Source organism: Schistocerca serialis, chromosome 5 (assembly GCF_023864345.2).
Source record: "Schistocerca serialis cubense isolate TAMUIC-IGC-003099 chromosome 5, iqSchSeri2.2, whole genome shotgun sequence".
In the NCBI taxonomy this organism is placed as follows: Eukaryota; Metazoa; Arthropoda; class Insecta; order Orthoptera; family Acrididae; genus Schistocerca; species Schistocerca serialis.
The window spans coordinates 146,105,488-146,116,175 of NC_064642.1; the positions used below are offsets into that span (position 1 = coordinate 146,105,488).

The following is a 10,688-nucleotide window of genomic DNA, read 5'->3' on the forward strand; positions in this document are numbered from 1 at the left end:
GCAGAAAACCACGAGGAAGAGCAGCAAGCAGATGGTTGGACCAAGAAAAGATTATCAGCCAACCTCTTAACATTACAGATTATCAGCCAACCTCTTAACATTTTGGATGCCTATAGACGGAGACATCCAGTCAAAAATTCAATTACTTAAGAAATGAATGAAGAAATGAGGTCACAACACTCAGTAGTGAGTTACCTGACCAATCAGGACGACTGGTCTTGAGAACAACCTCGTGCATGAATATGACGATCTATTATTAGAAGGCCTAGCGTATTTTTTTCATGACGTAATTGCGGAAACTTATTATCATTATACTTGGAGAGAGCGAAAGAGTGGTGTTTGCGCAACATCGAAAAGTTAAAACTTTCGCTATGGACAGGATTCGAACCTGTGAGGGTAGAACGCATTGGATTTCAAGTCCAACTCCTTAACCGCTCGGACACCGCAGCTACTTCTAATTGTGCTACTTTTACTGATTTGATTAGGGTAGTAGATGTTTGCTGTAGGGCAAGATGGACAATCTATACTGCTATTTAAATAGACGTCGTTGTTTAACGTTGTTACCAAGAATCTCTAAAAGAACCTTACCGATTCACTTCAAAGTTTCGGATGGACATAATCTACGTTATATTTAATATACATGATGTGTGTGTGTGTGTGTGTGTGTGTGTGTGTGTGTGTGTTTACGAGTATATATACCATATAAATGGGCGCTGATAACCGCGCACTTGAGCGCCCAACAAACCCAAACATCATTATCATCATCATATTAAGGGCAACGTTATTACCAAAAATCTCCAAAATTTCTTGACCACTTTACTTTGAGTTCCTACACGATCCTCAAATAAACCTTCGGACTGACAAAGGCTACATATTTTTTCAGGCACACGCATCTATATATATAAGAAAAGTTGGTAGCAAAAATCTCGAAATATTGTTGATTCATTCAGGACACAGGTACAGGCTGTATTTTTCAAAAATTATGAGCAAAAATCTCGAAAAGTTCTTGACTGACTTACTTGAAATTTTTACGCGATACTCTAATAAACACCAGACGGATATAGCCTCTACATTTTTGAAACAATAATGAGCAGATTTTCTGTTAAAATTAGCTGCGAGGAAGAAAATGCTGGGCTGTGAAAATTTGCGTTAGCATTTTCTTTCTTGCTGCCATTTTAACTACAAGACCAGGGTCTTTCATCCTTTAGACAAATTGTTCCTCCCATACATATTCTTTATCTTTACATGCAATTTTACACAAAAATTGTATACCCAACGATGTGCTGTTTTCTTTTCTTCCTCGCACACGGTTTTAACGGAAGACGAAATTTATTTTTATGGCTTGTAGCCTTAGGTTTAAAATACTACTACGGAATTTGAAGCTACAGAAACTTAGTAATCTTACCCGATTACAGATTAAAACTAAGCGAAATATTGTCATTGAAGCTACTATCCTCACAGATACAGCAGCAGGAGAGTTCTCTCATACCCTGTACATCAATGATCCCAACCATTTTACCCATTTATTTTAACCCCTTTGACTACGAATGTATCCCACAATAGGTTATCGGAGAACAAGTTGTGACTTGTTGCATGTTATTGCTAGTGTCAGTGTCCCACTGGCAAAGGGGAGACTACTAACTGTTAGCAGAATTCTTGTAATTACAGATTGAACTTGTAGGTTGTGCTGTTCTGAAGTTTCATTGTTAACCCTTCTTGCCGTATTGTCACTTCGAATTAATTCGCACTTACAAATATACAACCAGTTACCTAATTCGCAAGGCGGGCTGCCTCCTGTCCTTCTTGACACATTGCCTCAACACCCTGCAAGCACGAATTGACGATTGGCACATCACAAACGAAGCCCACATTGAGCACCTGTAATGTGAGTTACAAATTTGGAAAGATGTTGACTACTGATGTGTGTCTGTTTTCAGTATGTCTTCTAGGTTTTGCGCAGTCGTCTTCAGAAACTCTGGAGATACTTACGAATAATTCTGTATTTCTATCCCCTACGCCCCGAACCCCCTCGATAACGAAACGGCGGGAAATATTATTTTTATATTATTACTTCTGACTAAAACATTAATTAAAATAACCATAGATTAATGTTTTTGAATAAAATTGGTAATCTAAGTGCAACACCTATGTTCGACGTATTTTGTATCTGTATCGATATTTCTATGTCAGTTTGTAGTGTTGCTTATGTAGAGTGTTGTATCTATAACGGAGAGTCTTTGACTATGTATACATGTTTCAGTTATATGAAACTTTTGAACGATGTTGTTAAAATTATGCTTGAGGATTTAAATAACTAAAGGAATAATTGTTATGTAATCTACTGTACATGACTTGGTCCATAGTTAGGGAACATAGTGTTGAATGTAAAAGATGTGGGGAAGCTCCGCAGCTACGGAAGTAGTCTGGCGGAGTCGAAAAGTATGGGTGGCGCGCAAGTGGCAACTCGTCCTTCGTGACGGGTAAGGATTCTGATCTGAGCAGTGCTGTGGTTAGCACCTTACTAACAGTAACGGATCATTGTGGCTCATATTCCTGGAGTTTTGAGGCCAGAAGAGCTTAAGAGAAGTATTTATGGGCCTCGGATGCTGAATTTGGTGATAGCATTATCATGGCGTGGTTTTTGGCCCTATAAATATAATCCCGACACCAAGAAGATATGTTAACAGAGTGAGGCCAACAGTACCGCCATGATTGCATCACCACCAGGTAAACAGCCACTGAAAATTACGCCACCATTACCACCACCCTTCCACTAAATTGTTTATATTTGGCACTCTGTAAATGGACCAGGTATTTGCGAAATTTGGTTAATTTTATAATAATAATAATTATGGCGTTGCTAAAAATTCTATCTTACAACCGCGATTATCTCAACTCACATACCTGGACAGTAATCCTATCATAGTGAATTTAATTTCGAGTGTCCTACTTTATTATGAGAAAGTGGATGAATTTGAATTTAATGTTGTGTTGTCATTTGCACAGCCAATTATATTTTTGAGTAGGTCAAAAGACTGCTTATCAAAGCAGCTTTGTTATTTAAAGACTTATAGATTGTTGAGCTTTAATTAATTAACAATTAGTGTTAAGAATACTTACCATTTCTCATACATATTGGTATAGTTTTGTTAACGAGCATGGTTCTTCAAACCATGAAAGCTTAATGGTCCTCATGTATTGGGTTAGTTAGTTAATGAAGCAATGCAAAGGCTCCTTCAGAGCCAGTGTAGTTAGATTTACATTCTGTTTAATTGCCTCAATCTGACTTTAAGAATGAACTATTTACTGTGTTATCTATTCTAATGCAAGTTGGTTAATGCACAGGTGTAGAGACCCTGTACTAATTAATGAAGTAACAGAGCATGATCATTAGCAGACCTCTCACTTAAATTCAGAATCATGTCAAGCTTTTCCCTGTTCAGTATTGCTACTACTTTAATGTGTACGGTAATTGGTTTTATAAACTGTTGCACATAGTTCATATGAGATACATGTTGTTGAGAGGTATATGTCCCTGTTTACTATCTCAATGGCCATTTGTTTATCTGACTTACTAGTAAGTAGCACATTTAGCTGCAAGGTTAGGTTATTGTGTTGTAGTGTGAACAGATATAAGGAAGGAGTTTAGTGAGCATGTCAAGGAAGGTTAAGTTAGCCTTAGCACTGCCTTCTGCTTTATCATTTTGCTTGACACAAGAATGCCTAATTAGGCTGGTGACCGGTTTTAATATGTAATGTTACAACTTGCTTTTGTACTGGGTGAGCGATTTTTCCTGACCTTTTTAATGTTAGTTATAGTCTGCTGGAGGGTTTCGGAAATGAATCCCAGTTTGATTTTTCTGTTTCCATTAGGTTATCTCACGGTCACGACTAACAAAAATTCCTCCTAGAGGTAAAACGTTAGCATCGATTGCCCTTGAAGGTGGTCGGTGGTAACGTTACAAAATGGTTAAGGGCCTGACGGGGTGGCCGAGTGGTTCTAGGCGCTACAGTCTGGAACCGCGCGACCGCTACGGTCGCAGGTTCGAATCCTGCCTCGGGCATGGATGTGTGTGATGTCCTTAGGTTAGTTAGGTTTAAGTAGTTCTAAGTTCTAGGGGACTGATGACCTCATAAGTTAAGTCCCATAGTGCTCAGAACCATTTGTACCATTTCTAACAATAGGGGGAAGAGGAGGTATGCAGAGAAGGGTATGGAATGGACGTAGAGAAGATCAGTAGATGGGCAGGAAGAGGAGAGAGAAGGAGGTGGTGGTGATAGGGGGAAGAGTAGATGAACAGAGAGACGCAGAGAAGCAGATCAGTACGTATATCCAATTCTCAAACATATTTTGCAATTATGAAGCGTTACCAGGTAAGCTAGTATATAATATGTACAAGAACCAAGAATGAACAATAATATTGGAAAACCAAGAACGAAGTGCTCGAATTAAAAAGGATATAAAATGGGAATGTAGTCTAAAGAAAGGTTCAACATCGGGATAAAAATTCGGGACGAAAGGATATCAGTGGTAAGATTCGCTGGGACAGTGCTATCCTCAGTGAAATGAGATGATCGTGCGGCATTTTCTTCTGGAGGGACCCCATCTTGGGTAGTTCGGCCACCTAGTGCAACTCTTTGTTTGGCACCACTTGGGCGACTTGCGTGTCGATGTTGATGAGGACGACACAGCACCCTGTCCCAGAGAGCGTAAAATATCTGGGGTCGTCCGAGAATCAAAGACGAGTCCCCTTCATGGCGGCCGGGAGCGCTCACCACTCAGCAACGGAGGTGGACAAAAAACTTGAGGCTGACACTCGTCGCGGTGGCTGATGGTAGCAACCGTAAAGAGGAAATGCCTTTATATTCCTTCCCATCAGCCACCGTGCCGTGGACTGCAAGACTTACACAGGCCCTGTTGAGTGTAATGATCACGTTAATTAGTACAGAATATGGATTTCTTAAAAAACTTTTGCTAAGAACAGTGAGCTCATGAAAAAAATAGTTAACTGCCAGACCGGTATTGAAACACGTAGCCCATCATCAGCGGCGTCATCTATGGAGGGCAAACAAATAAAATGTATACATATCGGCGTCTCTAACATAAGGACATTTCACGTACATTAGAGCAGAAATACGTGGTTCGCAACACGACGTGGCATGGACTCGACTAATGTCTGAAGTAGTGCTGGAGGGAACTGACACCATGAATCCTGCAGGGCTGTCCATAAATACGTAAGACTGCGATGGTGGAGATCTCTTCTGAACAGCACGTTGCAAGGCATCCAAGATATGCTCAAGAATGTTCATGTCTGGGGAGTTGGGTGGCCGGTGGAAGTGTTTAAACTCAGAAGAGTGTTCCTGGAGCCACTCTGTAGCATTTCTGGACGCATTGTCCTGCTGGAATTGCCCAAGTTCAGCGGAATGTACAATGGACGTAAATGGACGCAGGTGATCAACCATGATGCTCATGTACTTGTCACCTGTCAGAGTCGGGTATCTAGACGTATCAGGGTCCATCACTCCAACTGCACATGCTTCACACCATTACAGAGCCTCCACCAGCTTGAAAAATCCCCTAGTGACATGCAGTGCCGATGGATTCATGAGCTTGTCTCCATACCCGTGCAAGTCCATCCGCTGGATACAATTTGAAACGAGACTCGTCCTACAAGGCAATATGTTTCCGGTCACCAACAGACCAATGTCAGTGTTGATGGGTCCAGCCGAGGCGTAAAGCATTGTCGAATGAAGTCATCAATGGCACACTAGTGGGTCTTCGGCTCCGAAAGCCCATATGGATGATGTCCCGTTGAATGGTACGCACGCTGCTAGTTGATGGCCCAGCATTGAAATCTGCAGCAATTTGCGGAAGGGTGGCAATTCCGTCACTTTGAAACATTCTCTTCAGTCGTCGTTGGTCCCGTCTTGCAGGATCTTTTTCCAGCCGTAGGGATGTCGGAGATTTGATGTTTTACCGGGTTCCTGAAATTCACGGTACACTCGTGAAATGATCATATGCGAAAATGCCCACTTCATCGCTGCCTCGGAGACGCTGCGTCCCATAGCTCGTGCGCTGACTATAACACCACGTTAAAACTCACTTAAATCTTATAACCTGCCATTAAAGTGTAAGGAGTATGCTTCGCCGGCGATGGGCGAAGCATGACAGAATCTCTGACCAGAGAGTAGATTATTGTTAGTTGTTGCTTGTCGCTAGTCTGCGCGAATCGACAGTAGTAGTCGGCCGGATACAGTAGCGAGTGGACAGTAGTAGTCTGCGGGAGTCGGCTGTGTGCTCTGGTCGCGACTCTGGTCAGGACTCTGGAGGATGAGTATTGTTGTACAAGGTAAAGAAGCAGCATTGCGCATATTTAATAATGTATGTTAATTGTAATTAATTTGTTCAAAAAAAATTGCCCCAATAATAACTTTTTTTATAAAGTAACTCTTTTAAAGAAAAACATTCATTTCAATTTAAAGAATATTTCCTATGCATTCCTTCCAAGAATAAAAAAAAATATATATATATATATACGCCAGCATTGCACGAAGCTGTGTCGAAGAATGTATAATTAAGAGCAGATATAGTTGCAGTTTTTATAGAGGTAAGAATTTTTGCTTTTTTATTCAGAATACAGGGCCGAAGGTCAGTGCTGCTGTCCTTATAAAATTTACCAGATATTATTATTTCTGTTAGGAGGTTGCATTTCGTTCATGGTTCATTATTTAATTAATATTATTGTGTGGTTCATGGTCAATTACCATTTCTATCAATTTTGTGGGGCGTTTACGCTTGGATCCATTTTGCATTATTATTAAACATTATAACTGTTAGGAGGTTACGCTTGGCTCCATTTTTCATTATTATTTAACATTTTTTATGTGACGAGGTTACACTTGGCTCCCATTTCCATTTATCAATTTCTGCTGGGAGGTTACACTTGGTGACCCTGCCAGGATCGTATTTCTTTGTGAATCTTCTGATAAGTAGTCATATATCTGCTTTTAATTACTTAAATGTAATTAGCATTTGGCGCAATGCATTTACTAATTTATCACTCTTTCTTCCACAGATCATCGGCAATATGTTGCTCTTTGTTGTAATAGTCTTTGTTGCATTTTGCATTGTCCTTGTTTTATTTGTGCTTAATTCTGATTTGTGTAAAAATGCCGCGAAAAACTGTAAACAGTGCATCGCGATGTGTAATGAGTGAAATAGTCGATTCTAATAATTTGACTGATAGTACTTGCAACACGCAGTGTAATGATGACAATCCTCCATTTACAGACAATCAGTGTGTACCGACGACTTGTAATAATTTTGGTCCTAATGATGAACAAATGAATTTGATTGTGTCCTCTGTTAATTTAACAACAATTGATGATGCGGGACTTTCTGTTACAATGAAGGCTGCCCAGCTTGAAACACCCAGTTTGCAAAATTTACGTAATGAACAGACAACTTTTTCTAACGAAAATGAACAGTGTAATCAGAGTATGACAGATTTATTTAATTCCGAGGTAGTGACTAACAGTTCACATCCGATTAGCAAACATTTTCAAGAATCACAGAATATCCAAATGGATACACAAAACGTGACAATTGCAGATACACCATCAAACAGCACAGAGAATATTGTAGGCAATATTGGCTTGGATCAAATTATGGCAATATTGTTACAACAAAATGAAGATTCCAAACAATCGAAAAAAGAACAAAACGACAACTTTAAACAACTTAGTGAACAGTACAAACAACTTAATGAAAAATATGACAACCTTAATGAAAAATTAGACAACAATTCCAGACAGCTTAGTGAACAGATTACAGCCGTTGCCGCGCAGTGTCATGATACTAAAGAACAATTACGTGAGGAAATTGAGGCTTGTGCTAGGAAAAGTAGTGAAGAAATTAGATCTGTTGCTCATGAATTAAGGGATATGCAAACAGCTGCAACAGAATCACTTAGAGATGAAATTATTTCAGTCGGTAAACAATGCTCTGAAAAGGCAACACAATTACGCGACGAGTTTAAATTAATGACAGTAGAACTTTCGCGCACACTCGATGCAAAAGTAGACGCGAAATTCGACCAAGAAAACAGTCAAATTGACGAACGTTTTAATCGTCACCTGCAAAACAGTGAAACGCGTTTCCGTAAATTTATACTGGAACAGAATAAAGTAAAGCGACAAGTCATGGAAACAATTACCGCACAAAGACAGGAAGATAAAGGTAAATTGTTTACGAAAGCAAAAACATATGTAGACAACAATATTGCTACAGTATCGGACGAAATTAATACAATCAAGCAGTTGAACACAGAATTGCATGATGAAATTTCTGATCTTAAATCAAAAACAGATACACACACAGTAGACATTCAGACAGTGACAGACAGACTCGAACAATTAGAACTAACACAGGATTCCGATGACATCAAAGCTGACGTTAAAAAATTGAATGAAACCACACGTAAAATACAAAAACAGATTAATGCTTCTGACACTAAAAACGATGATCAGGTAAAAATACTGACTGAAAAATATGATGAATTGGCCAGTCGTGTTGACGTTATTGAAAGTAATAATGACAGCAAATCAGACGATACTTCACCGATTTCGTTTAATGAAACACCTGAATTCCAAAATCTACAGCAGACAATCAGTGAGATAGATTCGTCTAATAATACATTGCGTAGAAAATTGTCAACTTTACAACAAGAAGTGACAGTGTTTAGCGCCCGTAAACCTCAAACACACACACACACACACACAGAAGTGACAGTGATAAAAAATATTTCAGTTAATAACACGTCACAGCACACGGCACATTCCGATCATTTGTCACACTTACACAGTCAGTATAATTTGGGTAATTTACAGAGAGCACGTTACTTAGATTCTGAACAGTCACAGGCAAATAGATTCTCATACAATCCTGAACCTGTTCAGACGTACAGAGACGATAATTTTGATTATAAGCATTTTCTATCCGTGAGAAAATTTAAAGTATTTAAAAATGACAGAACACAGATTCACCCATTGGATTGGATACAACAATTTAGCTTTGCTTTTCCACCGACTTGGCCTGTAATGCACAAACTTGAATTTATTTGCAGTTTTTTGGAAGGCGAACCGGCAACTCGTATGAGACCGATAGCGAGACAATGCTACTCTGTAGAAGAATTTCAGAATGCTTTTCTGTCAGCGTATTGGTCGAAGACGACACAGCACGGAATTAAGGATCAACTAATTAGTTTACCAAATTATGAGAACTCAAATTTTCCCAGCGTCACGCAATTTTTTGAGCACATGGTCCAACAAAACCAGTACTTAAGTGAACCATATAGTGAATTGGCACTTATTCAATTATGTATTTCTAAATTGCCACGATCATTAAGAGTGTCACTTTTAATGTGTCAGCAAAAAGAAAATATTTCGGCATTCAGAGATCTGTTACAGCTTTTGGAAGTGCAGCAATCGGAATATTCGTTTATAAACAAAAAATTTTCATATAATAACCAAGGTCAACAAACATACAGCAATTACAATCAGCCACGCAATTTCAATAGCAAAGCTAATAGACGCATCAGGAACGAAAACTACCAGAACTTTAATAACAGACAAAATTTTAATTATCAGTATCGTCAAAATTATCAGTAACAGGAACCACGTTTTGGTACCAATAGAGGTTTTTCCCAACGACAGCAACAAAACCAACCGGTTAGCATACCTAACCAACAATGTAGTGCACAAGGTCAACCAAGCTTTAATGTTTCGCCGCGTACGCGTATAGCGTCGCCCCCAACAAATAGTAACGCACAGCAACAAGGGAATCAGTATGTACAGAAAACACACTATTTCAATTCCTATCGCAGTGCACCGTAAAAATAATGAGCACAATTTTCAGCGTACATTTAATAACAGTCGGTCTTATCAGCAGCAAGAACATCCGCCACAACATATAATAATGAATGAACCAGACAGTAGGTATCATCCAGAACGTAATACGTCTGGAAGAAATAACAGAACAGTTCAAATAGTCGAAATGCCACTGCATCCTCCTGAAAATAATAACACATCAGATAGAATTTGACTAGATACTGTACAGGTCGCATCTTCCAGCAACACAAGCACTACTTTTGACACGCAGAATGTTGTTCATGAAAATGTTATTACTTTTGACGACATCCGAGACACTCTATTGAAGGAAAGACCAGTTGTTCAAAAAACCATTTCACACCCTGTCATCGAAGTTGAAATTGGATCATCGAAATTTTCAGCAGTAATCGATTCTGGATCACCTATGTCAGTTATAAATGAAGAAACTTTCAACGAGTGTAACAAAGAGAATACCTATCCTACGTTACCATTAGGCAAAACTAAAGTGAAAGGAGCGGTATCTAGTAAAGGAGTAGATGTAAAATTACAGACACATTTATCATTTTGTATTGCAGGTCATACATTTCACTCAAATTTTTGGGTTATTCCGTTATTGACAACAGACATTATTTTAGGTACGAATTTTCTGGTACAACACGATACCATTATTGACTTTCAAAATTCCTATTTCATGTTGAAGGATGAAAATGTACAACTAGCTTTAGAGTTTCAGCACTCTTTATCTGCGGAAGAACAAACAATTAATAGTACAGAGGTCATTTCCGCATCACGTAACATCG

At 39.0% G+C, this 10,688-nt stretch overlaps 1 non-coding gene across 1 annotated transcript; it reads right to left on the bottom strand.

Moving 5' to 3' along the window:
- Window positions 1-367: 367 nt before the first annotated feature.
- Window positions 368-449, bottom strand: Trnas-uga (transfer RNA serine (anticodon UGA)). The gene has a single exon. It is a non-coding gene; the product is annotated as a tRNA-Ser (tRNA).
- Between the last annotated feature and the right edge of the window lie 10,239 nt (window positions 450-10,688).